This window comes from Bidens hawaiensis, unplaced genomic scaffold, assembly GCF_021521415.1.
Source record: "Bidens hawaiensis isolate Kalapana, Puna unplaced genomic scaffold, B.hawaiensis_p1.1 tig00006061_1, whole genome shotgun sequence".
In the NCBI taxonomy this organism is placed as follows: Eukaryota; Viridiplantae; Streptophyta; class Magnoliopsida; order Asterales; family Asteraceae; genus Bidens; species Bidens hawaiensis.
Window position 1 is genome coordinate 689,999 of NW_027491400.1, and position 21,254 is coordinate 711,252.

At 42.2% G+C, this 21,254-nt stretch overlaps 2 pseudogenes across 2 annotated transcripts; one reads left to right on the forward strand and one right to left on the reverse strand.

The window, feature by feature from the left end:
- The first annotated feature begins 1,228 nt into the window (after positions 1-1,228).
- Positions 1,229-15,060, forward strand: LOC143631298 (dephospho-CoA kinase-like; annotated as a pseudogene). Its single transcript, XR_013153325.1, has 3 exons — positions 1,229-1,348; positions 14,346-14,483; positions 14,599-15,060. The product of XR_013153325.1 is annotated as a dephospho-CoA kinase-like (transcript).
- Positions 15,061-15,972: 912 nt separating this feature from the next.
- LOC143631357 (putative indole-3-acetic acid-amido synthetase GH3.9 pseudogene) lies at positions 15,973-17,797 on the reverse strand (annotated as a pseudogene). The gene is made up of 3 exons (XR_013153338.1): positions 17,509-17,797; positions 16,750-17,429; positions 15,973-16,542 (listed from the first exon to the last, which is right to left on the reverse strand). The product of XR_013153338.1 is annotated as a putative indole-3-acetic acid-amido synthetase GH3.9 pseudogene (transcript).
- Positions 17,798-21,254: the final 3,457 nt, after the last annotated feature.

Here is a 21,254-nt window from a genome sequence, read left to right on the forward strand (position 1 = left end):
TTTATCACCAAATACCATTTTACGTTAATATCGTCCATTAAATGTGTACAAAAAGTTTATTCTTCTACTTTAACCTCTAAATCCATTTGTCGTGGGGCTGGTGACCCAGTGGTAGACACGGTCTTTTAAACACCCATAGCAGCAATGATGTTGATATCTAGCTACTACCTATTTTATGATTAAAAGCTAATGGGATGATTAGAAACAACCAGATGATCTTTTTTAGCATATGCTACTTGGCTTATTTTACGTCATGCCGATATAATGAACTTTTGCATAATCTAGCCGATATATTCTGTATGGCCAAATGATAATTGATGGTTAGGGATGAAAAATGCTAACTATTAAAGTCATGTATTAATATTTTGTTTTACTTTTTAAAAATCTCAACTAGTTAAAAGGATAACCACCCCATCCACCCTTAGGCTATGTTGTATGTAGAAAATTATTTTGAAATGGGAAATTATATAAGAGTGAAATGGTTTATAGGAGAGAGAAATGGTGAAGATGGTTTGTAGAACTTCCATCATTTGAAATCGGATCTCAGATTAAATATAGACATTGTCAGTTCTTGTCTAGTGAGATGGACAATTATTTGGTGTTCCGCCATTTGAAATGGCGGATCTGATACATTTTTTATGTGTTCCGTCATTTGAAATGACGGATGTCAGTTTCTCTAATCCGCCAATTTGACTGGCGGTTCACCATTCCCAAAGTAGCTTCCCCCTATATGTCAAAATACCTTTTGACAAACATTTACCATTTGAAATGACAGGTGCCTTCTTGACATCCGTCATTTCAAATGGCAAATGTGAATAGTGACAGTACTGTACGATCTGATTAATTGACAACTTAGTCTCATTTTTCCTTTTATATTTATTGTATTGTTTTTTTACTTTTACTTTATTTTTTAGAAAAGACATTATTAATTGTTAAAAAATAATTTGTATTATTTTAATTATTAAAAAAGTCATTTATTAATAACTAATTACTATTAGTATTAATAATCAGTATTATTAACTAACATTAGTTAGTATATTAATATTGGTTTTAATTAATAAATAGTTGAGTTCAGCCATTTTGACTAGGGTTTTTTTTTATAAAACCGAGGTATGAATAATTCGGTGAACTAATCGATGATGAACTTCTAGTGGTTGGTTACTATTATTGGTTGGTTATTAGTAGGTAATTGTTATCAACCACACCTCTGATTAATGAATGACTTGCAGTCACAAAACTGATGAGGATAATAGGACTGACAGGTGGAATAGCAACAGGAAAGAGTACTGTTTCCAATCTCTTTAAAGCTAATGGCTTTCCCGTTGTTGACGCAGATGTTGTTGCCCGAGTAAGAATAGATTTCTATTTCTCTCACACAATACAATACCTTTGGACTATGGTTTCACTCTTATATCTATACAATACAATACAATACTGAAGAAACACTAACCGGACCCCGGACAGATTACTGGTAACCTGGGGGTTGGATAGCTGTTTCCCACGAGGGGTTAGACCCTTGGAAGATGGTTCTTCTGATAACCTGCAAAACAGACACCGTGAGCTCGTCACTGAGAAGGGGGGGGGGGTTCCTCCTTGTGACCACCCTCCGGCGTGAGAATCAGACTAGATTGCTCTTTAAATATAAAAGTATATTAAGAGATTGCTAGAGCAGATATCAGGTATAATATGATGATAATGTAGTAAGATATGTTGTATTTTGATGATCATACCATTTGGGGTATTTATAGCCGAAGGTAGGTTTCCAAGGAGGTATGGCCGGCTGCAACAGTGTTCCTGTTCATCAACAGTAGCCTACGCACGTGCCCTGCTGGTAGTTGGTGGGTAGGCAGCGGCTGATAGCGACCAGGCCTGCTGTATACTATTCCCTTTCCACCAACTGCCGGCTACGCACGTGGTATGACAGTAGTTGGTGAGTAGGCAGCGGCTTAATAGTGATACAGTACAGGAGCATGCTGCTCGCCATACTGTATCAGTGAGCTGTCGTATCCCTGATCAGATCTTTCGCCCATACCTCGTCAGGTACAGTAAAAGGTCCTTCAGTATACAGACTGGCTTATTTGGGCGGGAGTATTCCCCCTCCCGCCTCTGTGCGGGATTGCTCCCGGCTTTGCTCATTCCTTCAGGTGACACTGAATGATCGAGAGCTAAGTACCTAGTGCGTGTAGCCATGCTGCGCGGGTGGCCTTCCCTCATGGCTTGTATCCGAGGCTGCGGGAACAGGCGGAGTCCTTCACCATGGGAGGCATTTCCTGCGGGACCAGCTTGCATACTGCGCGTAAGGACGTCACGTCTCTGAGCATGGTTGGTCCTGCGGATCCAGTTGGTCTCTGCGCAGACGTCCCTGTTTAAGGTGAGTCTTGCGGGTCCAACTGGACTCTGCTGGGACCTACCTCTTCAAGTCCCCCCAGTCCAATGTTCTTCTCATGCGTGTTTAATAAAGTGAGGTGAACTTTTGGACTTAAGCAAAGGGTTTTGAAAAGGGTTTTGTAAGGTTTTCCATGGGAAGTCCTTGTCACTTGCAGAAATGCCCGAGTTTCCTGCTTGGTCTTTGGGTATGATGCGGGTAGGTCTGTAATATGGAATGGAGTAGCTCATGCGCGTGGCGCAGAGGCTGCTTCTAGCATGACATGGGAGGAATTCAAGGAAATTCTTACGCGAGAATTCTGCCCTCCCAACGAAGTTAAGCGCCTGGAGGAGGAATTTTGGAACTTGAAGCAATACAACGGTGAAGCGCGCGAGTACGCGACGCGCTTCCACGAACTAAGCTTACTTGTCCCTCACCTTGTTACCCCTTCCCGCCGAGCAATCGAGAAATTCCTTGGGGGTCTCCCCATGGAAATTCAAGATTCTGTATGGGCCAGAAACCCAGTAACCCTCTCTGACGCCATCGAGTTGGCCGCTGTGCTCAGCGACAACCATGTCAGAGCAGGAACCCTGTTCCTGCGGGGATCTGAGAAGACTAAACCCACCAAGACTGCCCCTGAACCAACAGAAACCAAACCTGAACCCTCAAACCGTAACAACCTCAAGCGCAGGCGCAAGGCCTATGCGCTTACCAACCCGCCCATTACCCAACAACCCATTTATCAACCTCCAGTTTACACGCCTAACCCACTATCAGTCTACCCAACTCCCCCTATAGTCCACAACTATGCCTTAACCAATCCCGCACTCCCTGCCCCGCCACCTAAGAAACCTTACACAGGAAATCAACCCTTTTGCCCAACCTGTAGACTCCACCACCCACCTCAAGTCCCATGTCGACAATGTAACCGATGTGGCCGCGTTGGTCACTCAGCCGAATACTGTAGAGTCCCCCCCGCCAACCCAATTGCGCCAACACCACCAGTCTACCCGCAGAATCCACAACCAACCTACCAAAACCCACGACCCAGGTCGTGCTATAACTGCGGTGATCCCAGTCATTTCCGGAACGCGTGCCCGAGACTACAAGTGCAAATCACACAAGCGAATCCGGTGAACCAGATTTCGAACCAAGTGACGCGCGGACGAGCTTTTAACATAACCGCGCACCAAGCGCAAGCGAATAATGACGTAGTTAATGGTACATTTTTACTTAACGGATTTTATGCCTCTGTACTTTTTGATACTGGCGCCGATCGAAGTTTTATCTCTCGCGCGTTTGAGCAGAAGCTTGCGCGACCGCGCAACGATTTAAAAGAAGATTTTTCAGTTGAATTGGCTAACGGTGAAACTATTTTAATAAACTCTGTGATTAAAGATTGCACACTTAACCTTAACGAAAACGATTTTCTGATCGACCTCATCCCCATGCCTCTTGGAAGCTTTGATGTTATTATTGGTATGGACTGGCTTTCGAAGAATCGCGCCGAAGTTATTTGCGCCAAGAAGTTAATTCGCATTCCTCGAGAAGATGGTGATCTTCATATTTACGGCGAAAAACCCTCCAGTGGTCTTAAACTTATGTCTTGCGCCGAAGCCCAAAGACTCATGCGGAAGAAGTGTATTGCATTTCTAGCCCATGTGGTTAAACCTGCTGAAGAAAAGAAGCTTCGCGATATCCCTGTTGTGCGTGATTTTCCTGAAGTTTTTCCTGATGATCTTCCTGGTATCCCTCCCGCTCGTGAAGTCGAGTTCCGTATTGATCTTGTCCCTGGTGCTTCCCCCGTAGCTAAATCTCCTTATCGTCTTGCACCCGCTGAAATGCAAGAATTGGCAAGCCAACTTCAAGAGTTGACAGCTAAAGGATTCATCCGCCCTAGCTCTTCGCCCTGGGGTGCTCCGGTGTTGTTCGTTAAAAAGAAAGATGGATCGTTTCGCATGTGTATTGATTACCGCGAGTTGAACAAACTCACCATTAAAAACCGGTATCCTTTACCACGTATTGACGACCTCTTTGATCAACTCCAAGGTGCCTCTTGTTTCTCGAAGATTGATCTCCGCTCTGGCTATCACCAGTTGCGCATCCGCGATGAAGATGTTCCGAAGACTGCTTTTCGAACTCGTTATGGCCATTTTGAATTCTTGGTCATGTCCTTCGGTTTAACCAACGCACCCGCCGTTTTCATGGATCTAATGAATCGGGTGTGTAGGCCTTTCTTGGATAAATTCGTGATTGTGTTTATCGATGATGTTCTGGTATATTCTAAGACCAAGGCCGAGCACGAGCAACATCTTCGGTTGGTGCTGCAAAAGCTTAGAGCTGAGCAACTCTATGCTAAGCTTTCCAAGTGTGAATTTTGGTCTGATGAAGTACAGTTTCTTGGTCATGTTGTAAACAAGATGGGTATTCATGTCGACCCATCCAAGATTGAAGCAATCAAGAACTGGATTACGCCATCCTCTCCTTCTGAGATCCGTTCCTTTCTGGGCTTAGCTGGTTATTACCGGCGCTTCATTTCGAACTTCTCGAAGATCGCTTTGCCTTTAACAGCTCTAACGCACAAAGGTAAACCATATATTTGGGGCTCGAAGCAAGAAGAAGCCTTTCTGACGCTCAAGCGTCTGTTGTGTGAAGCTCCTGTTCTTGCGCTACCTGAGGGTAATGATGATTTTGTCGTGTATTGCGATGCATCCAACCAAGGTCTCGGTTGTGTTCTTATGCAACGAGGCAAGGTTATCGCTTACGCATCAAGGCAACTTAAGGTTCATGAAAAGAATTATACAACTCACGACCTCGAACTTGGTGCAGTTGTTTTTGCCTTGAAGATCTGGAGACACTACCTTTATGGCACTAAGTGTATCCTTTACACTGACCATAAAAGCCTTCAGCATATCTTTGATCAAAAGGAACTTAACATGAGGCAACGCCGATGGAACGAACTCATCAGCGATTACGATTGTGAGATCCGGTATCATCCTGGTAAGGCTAATGTGGTAGCCGATGCGCTCAGCCGAAAACCCTGCCAGCTTAACTGTATCTTGCCGCGCACCCAGCTTCACTTCGCGCCGATTCAAAGCAACCTTGAATCGCGTATTCGTGACGCGCAGCGCGCATCCATCAGTAATGGTAACCTTCGCGCCGAGTTAGCGTGTGGCGCGGAAGCGCATTTTGTGCCTAATCTGAGTGGAATTCTCTGCTATCTAAATCGCATCTGGATTCCCTTTGATGAGAATCTTCGCGCTGATATCCTGAGTGAAGCGCACAAATCTCGGTATTCTATTCATCCCGGCGCTGATAAGATGTACAAGGATTTGCGCATTACTTATTGGTGGCCCGGTATGAAGAAGGATATTGCTGTGTTCGTAGCTAAATGTCTGACTTGTTCTAAAGTGAAAACTGAACACCAACGCCCATCTGGTTTGCTCGAACAACCTGAAATTCCTACGTGGAAATGGGAATGTGTAGCGATGGACTTTATTACCAAGTTACCTTTGACAGCAAGCAAACATGATAGCATTTGGGTAATAGTGGATCGTTTGACTAAGTCTGCTCACTTTCTGCCCATTCGTGAAAACTACCGTGTTGAGCACCTCGCGCAGCTTTATGTCAAGGAAATCGTCTGCCGCCATGGTACTCCTTTGAGCATCATATCCGATCGCGATGGCCGTTTTATATCTCGCTTTTGGAAATCTCTCCAATCTGCGCTAGGAACTCGCTTGGACATGAGTACGGCATATCATCCCCAGACTGACGGTCAGTCTGAGCGAACTATTCAAACTCTTGAGGATATGCTCCGATCTTGTGTTCTTGATTTTGGAGGTAATTGGGATTCACACCTGCCTCTGATCGAGTTTTCTTATAATAACAGCTATCATTCCAGTATCGGTATGGCCCCATTTGAGGCACTTTACGGTCGTAAGTGCCGCTCCCCGATCTGTTGGAGCGAAGTGGGTGAAACTCAAATCACAGGACCCGAACTTGTTCAAGAGACAACCGATAAAATCGCCAAGATCCGTGATCATCTGCTGACTGCCCGAAGCCGACAGAAGAGTTACGCAGATCGCAGGCGAAAGCCTCTCGAATTTCAAGTTGATGATCTTGTTCTCCTCAAAGTGTCGCCTTGGAAAGGTGTCGTCCGCTTTGGGAAGAAAGGTAAGCTTGCTCCTCGATATGTTGGACCATTCAAGATTCTCGCGCGTGTAGGAAAAGTTGCCTACAGACTAGACCTGCCGCCCGCTCTCAGTAATGTGCATCCAACGTTCCATGTATCCAATCTCAAGAAGTGTTTAGCTGACGAGAACCTTCACATTCCACTTGATGAAGTTCAAGTTGATGAAACTATGCATTTTGTTGAGAAGCCTGTTGAGATTATGGATCGCGAGGTTAAGCAAACCAAGCGCAGTCGTATCCCTATCGTGAAAGTTCGCTGGGAGTCCAAGCGCGGAGCCGAGTTTACATGGGAAAGGGAAGATCAAATGAAGATCAAGTACCCGCACCTGTTCTCTGCGCAACCTACTTCGAGATAAATTTCGGGACGAAATTTCTTAAAGTAGGGGAGACTGTGACATCTGCCCCGATCCGACCCGACCCAGGTACCCGTTTCTCCGATCCGATCTCTTTCTTTTATGATTTAATATTTATTTATACTTATATTTTACTTTTAATAATAATAATATATATTTCCTTCCCGCCTCTTTCTCTCTCTTTTTCTTTCCGCCGTCCCGTCCCTCTCCTCTCTTTCCGCCTTCTTTTCCCTCTTGTCGCCGTCCCGCCCTTAAGCCTTGTTTCCCTTCTAACTCTTTGCTTGTCCTTTGTTCCTTCCCGCCTAAGGTTGTCTGCGCAGCTCCACGCGCCAGACTCCTTACACGGAAGCCTGCGTGAAGACATCTTGTTCCTGCGATGCGTGAAGAGAACTCTTCTCGCAGCGCGCTAAGAATGTTCTTCCCGCAATGCGCTTTGAATTCTAGGTTCTTCACGCAGCGCGCTAAGAATGTTCTTCCCGCAATGCGCTTTGAATTCTAGGTTCTTCTCGCAGTGCGCTAAGGATGTGATTCTTCCCGCAGTGCGCATGGAATGTAGTTCTTTCCGCGACGCGTTAAGGTTGTTTTTGTCTGCCTCCTCTTGACCTTCTGTGTCTGCCTTCGCGCCTTAGCCTTCTCGCGCTGAACCCTGAGTTTCCTTCCGTTGAATCTAGCCGTTGCTTTTGTGTTGTCTTATCTTCTGAGCTGTTGACACTAACCTATCTAATGTCTGAATAGTTACTTTCGGCGCAGCATGCGTACCAACCCCATTGGTTGGTAGAAAAAGTGGCTGACATAATCTTTTGAGATCTGCCTTTGCCATGCTTGACCAGTACCTTTATCTGAACTGCCCATGCCTTTTTACTGTTCGCTGACAGCTTTATCTTGCCCCCTGCAGCTGCCATATCTTTTGTTATCTTTTGTTTTGTCTTGTTCTGTTTGTCTTGGAATCTTTTCCCCTTTTTCTGGATTTATGTCTCCTAGGGTTTCTCTATAAATAATAACATTATTTTCTTAACACTACACACACAAACACTTAATCTCTCCTGTTCTCCTTGCTCTCTCTGCCGCCTCCCTCTCTGCCTCCGTCTTCCTTCCTGTTCCGCCCTGCTTTTCCGGTAATATATATATTATATATAATAGTTTACTTATTAATTATGCTAACTTATAATCAAGACTTAAAACAGATCGTTAAAACAATAATCTTTAATTATAGGTTAACTTTGCTTGTTTAAGAGTTGATTCTTGCATATCTATCATCGCATCTTTATCAAGTGAGTTATCTCGTATCTAATCCCTTTTTATTTTTAATGTTTTGGGATGTTCATGTGTTCATACAAACTTAGTCTTAAACTTGTTTATGAACTTTAGTCGCGCAGTATCCCATGTGTTGAGGACGTTTACTTGGCTGTTTATTTGTATGTGTGTATCATTAACCGCTTTGTTCGGCCTATTCCGCAGTTTTCATGGATCCATTAGATGAACACGGGAGACCTATCGTTTACGGTTTTCTTGTTTTACACTTGCACAAATGTTTTCTCGTTTTTGTGCTCAATTGGGAGCACGGATTGAACTATGAACTATGAGCTATGATCTATCTAGGCTTGATCACAATCTGATTGCACCCTTGTTAAACACCAGACATACACGTGTTGCGCGCAGATTTATTGCTATCTATGTATTGTATTAAACTTGATTTCTCACCAACACGCAAGTGTTTGACGTTTATTTTAACACATGTTCAGGTTTGCAGTAGCTGTTTTGGAGCTTGTGGACACATAGGACGTTTTTACTTTTGGACCTAGATTAAAATGTATCAAGACAAGTTATTGCTGTTCGAATATTTTGATTTATAATATATTGATTTAAGTTGGTTTATTTATATCTTATGTATACGTTGCGCATGCGTGAATGAATATATTTATTAAATATTGACACCCAATAGTGTCACGAGTAATGAAACAATATGTGGCGCCCCGATGTATAATCCGCCTTTGGTCGGGGTGTTACAGCTGCTGCTTACAAGGCGGCGACCACGGCGGCGACCACAACGGCGACCACTGCGGCTGCCACCATGCCCGCGCCACCGGCACCGATGGCCGGACCATCAGGTACGCGCAGGGCTTTACGCCGATCTTTGCCACCTTCCCGTCTGCCTGACCTGTTGGATGGATTTCCTTTAGGTTCAGGTGATGGGTTTGGCGGCTATCGGCCTGTCATTGACCCTACAGGTGCGTAGGGTTCCTTTCTTTTTCCCTTATGTTTTGTATCATTTTTTCCTTACTGCTTTTGTTTCTTTTGCAGTGTCGGATTCCAATGAAGTGTATGTTCCTCGATGGAACATACGCCGAGGAACAACCCTTCGCACACCTGTGGAGTGCGTGGACTGGGCTCGCCACGCTACTCCTCCGGGTGCGTTGGGGGAAGCCATGGTTAGCTACCAGGAGGGTAGGCTAACTAATGAGCTTCGGGTTCTCCAGGCCCGGATGCAGCCGCGCGTCGAGCTGCTTTGTCGTGAAAACGACAAGTTGAAAGCAGCTCACGCCAAGGACATATCTGAGGCGCGTGCTCTTCGGGAGGAGAACCAACAGCTGGCGGCAGCTGCCGCCGACAAGGAGAAGGCCTTCAAGGCCCTCGAGGTTGAAGTTCAAGCGCGACTCGAGGCCCGCTCCAAGGCTGCCCAAGCTGTGAATGAACAGCTTCGGCTGGCCAGGGAGACTGCGCGAAACGCAACCGAGAGGGCTGCCAAGGCTGAAGCCGTTGCTGAGCCTTTGCGTGTGGAGAATGAGGAGCTCAAGGCTAAATTAGAGGCTCTCCAACGCGCTCATGATGCCTTGGCAATGGAAGATGCCAAGAAACTCCAGGAAATTCTGGACCAGAGGGGGGTGCTTGACCAGACGCAGCGGAAGCTTAAGGGCGTCGAAGAGGCTGCCGCAAAGGAAGTTTTACTTGCCAACCTTAACAAGAGCGAAGCCGAACGCGCCCATAACGAAGCTCAAGCTGCCCTCCAATGGCTTCTTCGAGAAGCGTTGCCTCAGGTATGTTTAGATTTATCTTCCCGCTTTCCTTTTGTAAGAAAAGGTTCTAATACTTGTGTTTTCTTTGTAGGTTGTGCGTCGGGTCTTTTCAGAGACCTCTTACGATGATGCTATGACCGCAGCCCTCAACGCTTCTCATGAGGATGGGGAAAAGGCCGGCTTCTTGCTTGGTCTAGGGTTTGTTGAGAAAGGCGTCCCGCCTTCCAACTTCCCTTTGTTCAATGTACATACCGAAGCCATTTATGACCAAGCATTAAACCAATACGCCGCCTTCCCGCATCCAGTGGTGGAGAAGGTGGACGAAGTAGCTGCTGCTGATAATGGGTTAGCTGTCCTCAAAGCGTTCCTCGAACCACCCCGTTCTTCTGACGGAGCGGGTCCAAGTGGAAGCGGCCCTGAAGCTTGATCCTGAAGATCCCTTCCCATTGCTAAGACTTGTATAGTTTTTTTTTTTTTTTCTTTTAGGCGGGTAGTTACCCGGCCATTCTTGTAATATATTCTTGAAATATTAATCTTTTTGCGTATAAGATTGTTATTTCCTTCTTTGGGTTCCTTGCTTTATAAACTTATGACTTGCATACTTAGTTTAAATTAGCAATTTTCCAAGTGTTTAGAATAAGAACCTTTGAACGTGGTTGATAGTGGGTTAAAGTTTCGCTTCCTCCTTCGTGATTGTGCGGGTAGAACCGTCACTTGCACTTGGTAAGATGGCTAAACTTTAACTTTTATCTGACCTGCGTGTAGGTTTTTCTTACCTTTTGATAAGTTAACCTTTGAACGTGGTTGATAATAGGTGTGAAGTTTTGCTTCCTCTTTCGTGATTGTGCGGGTAGAACCGTCACTTGCACTTAGTAGGATGGCAAAACTTTACCCTTATCTGACCTGCGTGTAGGTTTTCCTCATCCTTTGAGGATAAGTTAACCTTTGAACGTGGTTGATAATAGGTGTGAAGTTTTGCTTCCTCTTTCGTGATTGTGCGGGTAGAACCGTCACTTGCACTTAGTAGGATGGCAAAACTTTACCCTTATCTGACCTGCGTGTAGGTTTTCCTTATCCTTTTTAAGAATTTTGTTTTGAACCGTTCGACGCGCGGTTGTCGATAGGTTAGTGTTCATTTTCCTTTCATGATTCATGCGGATAGACCGGCACTTTCATTTAATGGGATAATTGAACTCTTCTCCTTCAACTGACCTGCGTGAAGGTTTGCCACGTTATTGGGTTCGTGCGGGTAAGACCGCCTTCCCACGCAACGACTTCACGTAATGCGAATGCCGTCACCAGTGTTGGATAGTTTTAACCGTTCGACGCGCGGTTGTTGATAGGTTATTATTCAGTTTCCTTAATGATTCATGCGGATAGACCGGCACTTTCATTTTTGGGTGCTGAACTTTTTCCCCTTCAACTGACCTGCGTGAAGGTTTGCCACGTTATTGGGTTCGTGCGGGTAGGACCGCCTTCCCATGCAATGACTTCACGCAATTATGCGGTGAAAACCGGCATATTAGTGTCCAGAAAAGTATAAATGTAAAATCATCAGCTTCGATATTCTTAAAGAGAATCATTTCCATTAGAAGTGGCTCTTGGCCTTTTCTTTACAAATTGGAATTGATTTACATGCAAACTGTGTAAATGAGCTCCCTTCCTTGTTGGGATGGGAGTGCCATCGAGCCGATACGCACCTGGTTCGGGATCTCGTTCTTTACGTAGCATTTAGTCTCGATTTTGAAGCTGGAATTGATTCGTGTTTTCCCCAGCTGGGGTTCTATACGCACCCGCCTGCTCAGCCTTTATTACGCCACGAGGTGCGCGAGCGTCCCATCTCTGACAAATGCTTCGACCATATCTTTTACATCTATGCATTCTTCAGTGTTGTGGCCCTTTGTCTTGTGAAAGTCACAGTATTTGCTCCGATCTGCATCGTGACGATGTCGGATTATTGGAGGTTTTGGCCATGGGAGCTCTTCAGTGGCGAATATCTCGGTGACGCTTTTGGTGAGTGGCGTCCATCTGGAGTTCCGGTGCGACTGTACATTATCCCTTCCGCCCAACCGATGTTGCAAGCCGGATGAGGTGTCAAAGTTTACCCTTGACTGCCAAATGCCTAGCTTTCGTTTTTTATTTAGTCGGGCGGTGAGGACGTTGTCTTCTCTCGTCCTCTGGGTGTAGAGGTTTGTGCTCTGTGGGAGATCTCTACCCAGTTGCTTCTTTGTTTCCGCATAGCGTTTTGCTGCTGTCATGATGCCATCCCATGTGGATGGCATGCCATCTTTACCCGTTAGGGTGCGGATGAGCTCTGGGTCATGTGCGCCCTGGATGAAGGCAGCGCGAACAAGATCTTCGCTGATATTTCCCAAACTTAGCTTCTTTGAGTTGAAGCGAGTGATGAAGTTTGGCAGAGATTCGTCTTCCTCTCGTATGCATTTGAGGATTGTCCATTGCTCCTCGGTATACTTCCGTTGCTGGCTGAAGTGTTGGCTAAACTTCTGTTGGAAGTCTGCCCAGTCGTAGATGTGGTTGACCGGTAGACGATCGAACCATGCTCTAGCAGCCCCAACCAGCGTCATTTGGAACATGTAACACCACGTGGGTTCCGTCCAATTGCTGACGGTTGCCCCCGCTATGAACCTGTTCAAATGATCGTCTGGATCGGATATACCGTCATATGTGCCTATGTTGGGCATTTGTTTGGCACTCTTTGGGGCGATTGCTTCAGCAATGTCCCTTGCAAATTTGGACGTTCCTGCATTTGCAACGTTTGGTCTGAACGTTTTAGAGAAGTCTCGTGGACTTTCACCTGTGCTTTTTGGTTTGAAGGCTTGTCCAAAATGCCTTTTCGGTTGGGATTCCGTTTCCTTATGCTTCCCTTTTGCCCTATGGCGAGGGTTCGCGTCGGAGTCGGATTCCTCCGAGTCATCCTCCCAGTATTCGAATTCGTCGGCCTGTTGCACGGAACGCAAGCGTTCGTCCAACTCAGCCTGGAATTCCTTTTGTCGTGCCTCCGCCCATGCCTTAACTTCATCGAGAGTTTGGCGGGGGAGTCTTCGTTTCTCAACCTGGGTATCAGTGGATCCCAGTAGGCGATCATTTACTGCACTTGCCCCAGCTTTGGTAAGTGGGGTAGTGTTCGTAAAATTTACTTCACTTGCCCCGGCTTCGGTAGCCGGGGTAGTGTTTGTAAAAACTGTGTTGCCGGTATTCCCCCTAGTAGCAGGGGTTATGGTTACCGGAATTTCTCTAACCATCTTTGTAGAAGTTTGAAAAAACTGGAGAAAAATAAAGTTCTAGCTTTATACACGGATGGCGCCAATGAAGAAACACTAACCGGACCCCGGACAGATTACTGGTAACCTGGGGGTTGGATAGCTGTTTCCCACGAGGGGTTAGACCCTTGGAAGATGGTTCTTCTGATAACCTGCAAAACAGACACCGTGAGCTCGTTACTGAGAAGGGGGGGGGGGGTTCCTCCTTGTGACCACCCTCCGGCGTGAGAATCAGACTAGATTGCTCTTTAAATATAAAAGTATATTAAGAGATTGCTAGAGCAGATATCAGGTATAATATGATGATAATGTAGTAAGATATGTTGTGTTTTGATGATCATACCATTTGGGGTATTTATAGCCGAAGGTAGGTTTCCAAGGAGGTATGGCCGGCTGCAACAGTGTTCCTGTTCATCAACAGTAGCCTACGCACGTGCCCTGCTGGTAGTTGGTGGGTAGGCAGCGGCTGATAGCGACCAGGCCTGCTGTATACTATTCCCTTTCCACCAACTGCCGGCTACGCACGTGGTATGACAGTAGTTGGTGAGTAGGCAGCGGCTTAATAGTGATACAGTACAGGAGCATGCTGCTCGCCATACTGTATCAGTGAGCTGTCGTATCCCTGATCAGATCTTTCGCCCATACCTCGTCAGGTACAGTAAAAGGTCCTTCAGTATACAGACTGGCTTATTTGGGCGGGAGTATTCCCCCTCCCGCCTCTGTGCGGGATTGCTCCCGGCTTTGCTCATTCCTTCAGGTGACACTGAATGATCGAGAGCTAAGTACCTAGTGCGTGTAGCCATGCTGCGCGGGTGGCCTTCCCTCATGGCTTGTATCCGAGGCTGCGGGAACAGGCGGAGTCCTTCACCATGGGAGGCATTTCCTGCGGGACCAGCTTGCATACTGCGCGTAAGGACGTCACGTCTCTGAGCATGGTTGGTCCTGCGGATCCAGTTGGTCTCTGCGCAGACGTCCCTGTTTAAGGTGAGTCTTGCGGGTCCAACTGGACTCTGCTGGGACCTACCTCTTCAAATACGTTGTATAATATTATTGTGAATATAACTAATGATACCTTCAAACAAAATACCTCAAGTATGAAATATGAATTGTTAATTCATTCTGTTGGTTCACCTTATTATAGGATGTATTGAAGAAAGGTACTGGTGGTTGGAAGAAGGTTTTGGAGATGACATATTGCTGGAAAATGGGGAAGTCGATAGGCCATATTGTTGGTTCAGATTGTCTTTGGCGATCCTTCTAAACGCCAGCTTCTTAATAGGTACACCAACGAAAAATTACTTTTTTTAATCTTACTCGTTACCTTTCTCAATTCACTAGTTTCATGTAAAAGTTAGTCTTAAGTTTAATCACTATAAATCTTAACTTTTTTGCAGGCTTCTTGCTCCATACATTTCATATGGCATATTTTGGGAAGTTTTAAAATTGTGGTTGAAGGGTTGTAGAATCATCATTCTGGATGTCCCTTTACTATTCGAGGCCAAAATGGACCGTTGGACACGTCCGACTATTGTTGTGTGGGTTGATCCTGAAACACAACTCAACCGCCTTATGACCCGAGACCGAACATCCGCACAAGATGCTCAAAACAGGATAAACGCCCAAATGCCCTTGGATTTAAAAAGATCAAAAGCAGACATAGTGATCGATAATAATGGATCTTTAGAAGAGTTAAATGAAAATTTCAAGAAGGTATTAGATCAAGTTAACAAGCCATTGACATGGACAGAATTTTGGGTCTCTAGACAAGGTGTGATAGTGGCTATTATATCAATAGTTTCTGGTGTTCTTGGATGCAAGAAGTTAGTTGCGCGCTTATGATTTTACAGTTAGCTACAAGATGTACGTTTGAGAATGGGTATATTTTAGAACCATCTTGTTTTCAATCAAAATATTTATGTTCGTGTTTGGGCTTGTTACAATGATAATTTCTATAGCAATATATCGATGTTATATTTAAGATTTGCATGCTTGTTAATGTTATTCATAAAACCATGCATTTTGTTTTTATGCTACTTTAAAGAATATTGTCGCATGTTATTCAAACTCTCGGAAAGCCTAGTGAAAAAAGCACACGGTCAGTGTGCTCATGCCGGGTGACGACACCGTCTTAGGAGAATGGACAAAGAACGGGCCAAGATGACTCGTCACCTCAAGCTGATGTGGCATCAATAGGAACACGGCAACAGCATGCCCATCCTTCGGTACCACCCCTATGCTAATCCCTTTACCAGCTACAAGGTATGATCGTTTCAGTGTTATCCGATGAGTATCATGATTCCCATTGCATTATCGATGATCTAAGTCCGATTGATACTCCTATGTTCGACTTATGTCTACTGTTTTTGTATTCAATCATGATTGTTCTATGTTCACCATGTAATCTTCATCAATATATAGCAGATTATATAACCTAAAAAGAGAAAATCTATATAAATTTTGTATTAATACGATTGACAGATTTTGACCGGCTTTGACCGACTACTGATTATTGGGTTCGATTAGCTGAAACAGATAGTATGATTTTCCTAATGATATATTATTAATACGACTAATTAGTAATCAGGTGCAAAGTTTAAATAGACTGTTACTTCGCATAGATCTATAGTAAATGGTAGTACATTATCCAAAACAGATATGATTTCCCTAATGGTTATTATTAGCTTAGACAAAACTGGGTGAAGTGTCATAGCTTGCACATTACATTCCCTAGCTAGAGAGAGAACTTATTTATTATTAAACATCTAACTTCATTTAGGAAACCATGTCGGATCTCTCGGGGGCTGAAGACGCAAGCCTTCACATTAGACTTAAGCAGTTTCAGTGCAGCATCTGACTTAATGGAGTCTTATACTGGTTAATAGATGCACCCCCTTTGATAAACAAATCCATCAATAACTCAAAAGTGCCAGTCTTCACAACACGAATCTCAAGTGGTCCGATTGACTTGTCCTTGGTGCGACATCGCATGTAAGTATAATCTAGTTCTTCTTCTATTGCAACACAGCAATCTTGAAGCACTTGAGGGCCGAGTGGAGAGATGACCTTATCCAGGACTGAGGATGTGCGATGTTTGATCTCCCAGTATATGACATAGTGACCTGGCACTGATGACGTGTCAGCATAGCTAGTGTACTCCACAAGTAGAGCATTGTAGGGGTCTAATAGCCTTTTTGCTGCCATTACACTCTTATGCAGATCTTCTTCACTAGTGTTGTCATTGTCAATGCTTAGAATGACATTCCTCCTGCAGATGAACCGGAACTGGTTATGAAATCCAGTCACTTGGAGAACGTCTCCAATACGATATCGGTTTAGTCCTGAATTGACCACAAAACAACTATTTTTAGTGAGTTTATCAATGAAGACTTGTATATTTATTTATAAAACATAACATATTCTCATGATTGTTTTTTTTTTTTTGTAAAGTTTGATTGATACATTAAAGAATGAATTCAAAGACATAAAGAATTTGTTACTTATTACTTTATGGTCCATCTGTAGATGTTATGATGAGATAAACTTACCAGAAAATGTTGTGACCACCAATTCATAATAGCAACCGATTTTAACATGCACCAGATCAACAAGCTTATTCAAAGAGATCTCTTCATCATCACTCCCAAATGTCTCATCTTTGAGTATGGATGACTTGGCTAACCGGCAGCCTGAGTCGGTAATCATCGGGCTCAGTTTGCCTGTACGGATATCTTCGCACAGACTAACCCAGTTACGTTCGAGGAAGGTGATTGCACGTAAAAAAGCTGATGCAAATACAGCTCCAAGGCGTAGGACTTGCTGGCGGTGGATTAACCCAGACAAAAGCTGGCAGTACATGCTTTGGTTGCTGTCATCGCACAGAATGGCTTCATCAGGGCTTGTTTCATCATTGTAACCGTTACGTGAACGGGCCTTAAAATGCTTGCTTTTGTAAAAACTGGTGAGGACTGCACGGGCTGGTAAACCGCTAGGAGTTGACATCTCTGCCTTCACAAAGTATAGAAGCATGGCCTTCCCTTCATCAAGTCCTGTCATGAATGATAATACAGTTATTTTAGTAAATGATATTTGTTTGGGAACAATATCCTTTTGGAGAGTACTTAACTGGTTTATTATTGGCATGATCATATTATAGACGAAAGTTCGACGGTCAAGATCCTCTGCAATAGTTGGCATTAGCTTCGGCTCTCCACCAGATGTACCCGAGCTGCAACACAAAACAAATAATAAGAATAACAACGATAATTATAGTAATAGTAATTAAGAGTCACTGCAACTGTACGGACCTGCATAACATCTCCACTATAGTGTGACCCGAAATCAGAGAGGAGTCTTCACCATTAGCTATCCTCTGGATATAAGGATAGATGTCTTTATAAGTGATAACCGGTACCTTCTTCTTAAACTCGTACACATCATCCACCGACACTCCCGTCATGTACTTCTGCAAGTATTCGGTCCTTTTGTTTCTTGTCCTTTCAGCAGATCTTGTTGCACTTTATCGGCTTCTGTAGTTAGCCTCTGAATCTCCTTCAAAGCCTCAGCGCCTTTGTATTCGAGTTTCTTTCCGTCCATTAGTAAACAATGAGGTGGTAGTTATGGTTGGGTTGAAGTAGATGTAACAATGGGGGTTAAGGTGGTGTATATATAGAGGTGTTTTGAGTATGCTAATGGTTTGATATTCTTTGTTTGGTACGTACAATTAAGTAAATATGAGTATGATGGATACACCAGGTTTCTCTTCTAATTATATGTAGACAAACAATCTTTCTTATCCATTCTGATTGGTTTGATGTGGGATGCTTTGTGTTCCAATTTCAATGTCTATGACTAATTCTTTTTAACTGTTCCACTTTATGTTTCTAAATAATTTATACAAGTTCTGTATGGCGAAACCATCCAAATGGCTAGGCGTGTTTGTCGGTTTTTCTGGTCAGGTCGTTCGGGTTTTTGGCTAGGAAAAAGTGACCCGACAACCGACCAGTTTAACGTTTGGGCAGTTCGGCTTGTTCGGTTTCCAAGTTTAGATGTAAAATAAAATAAAAAAATTGTTTTCTAAACAAATATCATCAAAACACCGTGCTAAAAAAATTTTATATGATATGATAATGTTCAAAAGTCCTAAAACTTATTCCAAATTAATATTAAATGCTCTAAAGCAAAACAAATCTATAAAAAAAGTAGACAATAAATGTTTGGGGTATATGTTCGGGTTTTTCAAGCTGGGTTGTTCGGGGTTTTTTTGTTGGAAAAAATTGACCCAATAACCAGCCCATTTAAGGTTTGGGTTTGTTGAGTTCGGGCTTTGCATGTTCTGGTTTTCAAGTTTTCTCTATTAACTCGGGTTCAGGGGACTTTAGATAGGGGTTTCGAATAAAAATGAAAGCACCAATATAAAATATAAAATAGTCATTTTACAAAAAAGTTTTTATCTTAGTCTTTAAGCTAAACAAACCATTAAATAGGTGACACGTGTCACGCGTTTTAACTACTTCCTTAATGAGTTAATTGTTTACAAATTACATCAAGTATGCATATATGTTTTGTAATATTGTTCAAATGCATGTAGTTAGTAAAGAGGTTATCTAGAGAATGTTTACTTGCACGGATTTAATATCATCTATTGGAACAACTTATTTCCATTTTTCAGTATCCAATATGTGACATGGTTACAAGGTTTGTTTAATTCCCTAGCAAATCTGTGTTCATAGTAGTTTAGTTTGCAAGTGGTTTTCTAGAGAACGTTTACTTACACGCCTCCAATAGATATATTAGAACAATCTATTTCCTTTTTTTGATAAATTTTGTTTTTAATAATGCTACATGAAATGGTACAGTGTTTGTTCAAGTATAGTAATTAATCTACTTTGTTGACTTGTTCAACTATATATATTCGTTTCAAACCCAAAAGATTCGATCTCAAGTTTCAACCGAAATCATTTATTTTTGATATATCTAGCTATCATCATAAACTTTTACAATGGTATATGTCAAAAGTGGAAAATGTATAAAAGTATATAGCATATGTTTGATTATAATGGTCAGTAGATTTATTATATAATCTTGTATATATATAAAAGATTTATATCCATAATACATATCCTGTTAGTTTTATTAAAGTTAATACTAAATAGTCAAATTTGAGAGGAAAGATAAGGATAGTTGGTATAATATGTCTATCTATCTATCTATCTATCTATCCTTCAGATATATTTGCATGCTTACGTACATGCACCACATCTTTGCGCATATGTTCTACTATCTAACTATCTTTGCTAAATAAACACATGAAAGCATCAAAAGATCATTGACATAAAGTGAGCAGCTAGGAATAATAATAGATAATTAGATGATGTATTATATTATACATCCAATTCAAGTTCTATATATTCACGCAACGCGGAATCAAAACAGATAAAACATCGCAAATGAAGTTGTGATATAAAACTAAATTAATAATACATACGTCCACAAGGACCCAGTTTTTCTAAATTTGACAGGCGTTGCTAACTTTTTTTTAATTACAAAATAATTATATTGATCTGTAAATTATGTCAATAAGTAATTAACGTCTCTAATGGTGAAACCGGAACCCTAATTGATGGAATATTTTGGATCCAGCTCGTTAACACCTTTCTGAATTATGTCCGCTCATCATGTTAATCCGTCTATCTCGCTTGGATATGATGTATTTAGTCTAGCTAAGAATTGTATTAATTTAAAAACGATAAGAAATTAGATGAGATAACAAAAGTTGATTATCATATATTCTGATGGGCATCAATTGGCCATGAATTAATGTTATAGTGGTTCCTTTAAATTATTCAAAAACAAGGAATTAATATATATATATATATATATATATATATATATATATATATATATATATATATATATAATCTCTCTCTTTTTGGTGATGTGATTTGAGACAATGGAAGACCTTAATTAAGTAGTGTGGAAAAAGAATAAATCATCTCCACTACACAGATGCTCGGTCTACCTCGTCCATCCAACATGCATGTGTACGTCACTCTCTTATAAGATCTTTGTTAGAGACCGGTTGGTGCTCGCCGCATATATATGTTTTCTTTCTTTTGAGTCATATGCTATGCTATGCTAGCTAATTTATTATTATTATTATTATTATTATTATTATTATTATTATTCATCTTTCAAACATGTCTTTCTCTCTCCCTCTCCCTCTCCCTCTCCCTCTCCCTCTCCCTCTCACACATGTGTAGTGCCATGTTTGCCAAGACAACAAGTATTGCTTTCCAAAATGTGTCCCGACTTCGATCTAAGTTGAGTGATATCCGTATGTGTAGTACACAACAAAAGCATTGTTAGTGCAACACACAGTCAACCGTTTTATTGATTGTTCCATCTTTTTTTAAAGAAACTATATATATATCAACATTAATTTGTGAGGGTTTGCATATATACATATATATCAACATTAATTTGGGAGGGTTTGCATATATATATATATATATATATATATATATATATATATATATATATATATATATATATGACATGTATGCACCCTCTACCACATATCAAAACAAAATAAACTTTGTTTTTTAATACTAAATTTGTCCTTATAACAAGTACAAATATACATACTAATCAAATATCAATATTGATACATAATATATATATATGTTTTGGTCGTGTAAGGGTTATATATAGTGTTATAGTGGCTAATCATATACATATTATATGACTACTTGATGTTCTTAACAATCATTAGGATACATATAATAAGCAACCGATGTGACAACGCACACCACACACATAAGTCGTATGTCTGTGTATCTTTTTTTCTTTTTTTTTTATCATTGTTAATTTGTATTGACCGAATGAAGAGTGCATGGTAGCACTTTTTTAATAATTAAATTCTTTCATCGCGCAAGATGTTTACTACAAGAAAATACACCTGCCGTGACCAAGCTCTTTTGGCCTGTAGGGACGACATATCGTGTCTATAGGTCTCAAAAGACTGTACGGACGACATGTTGTTTCCACATGT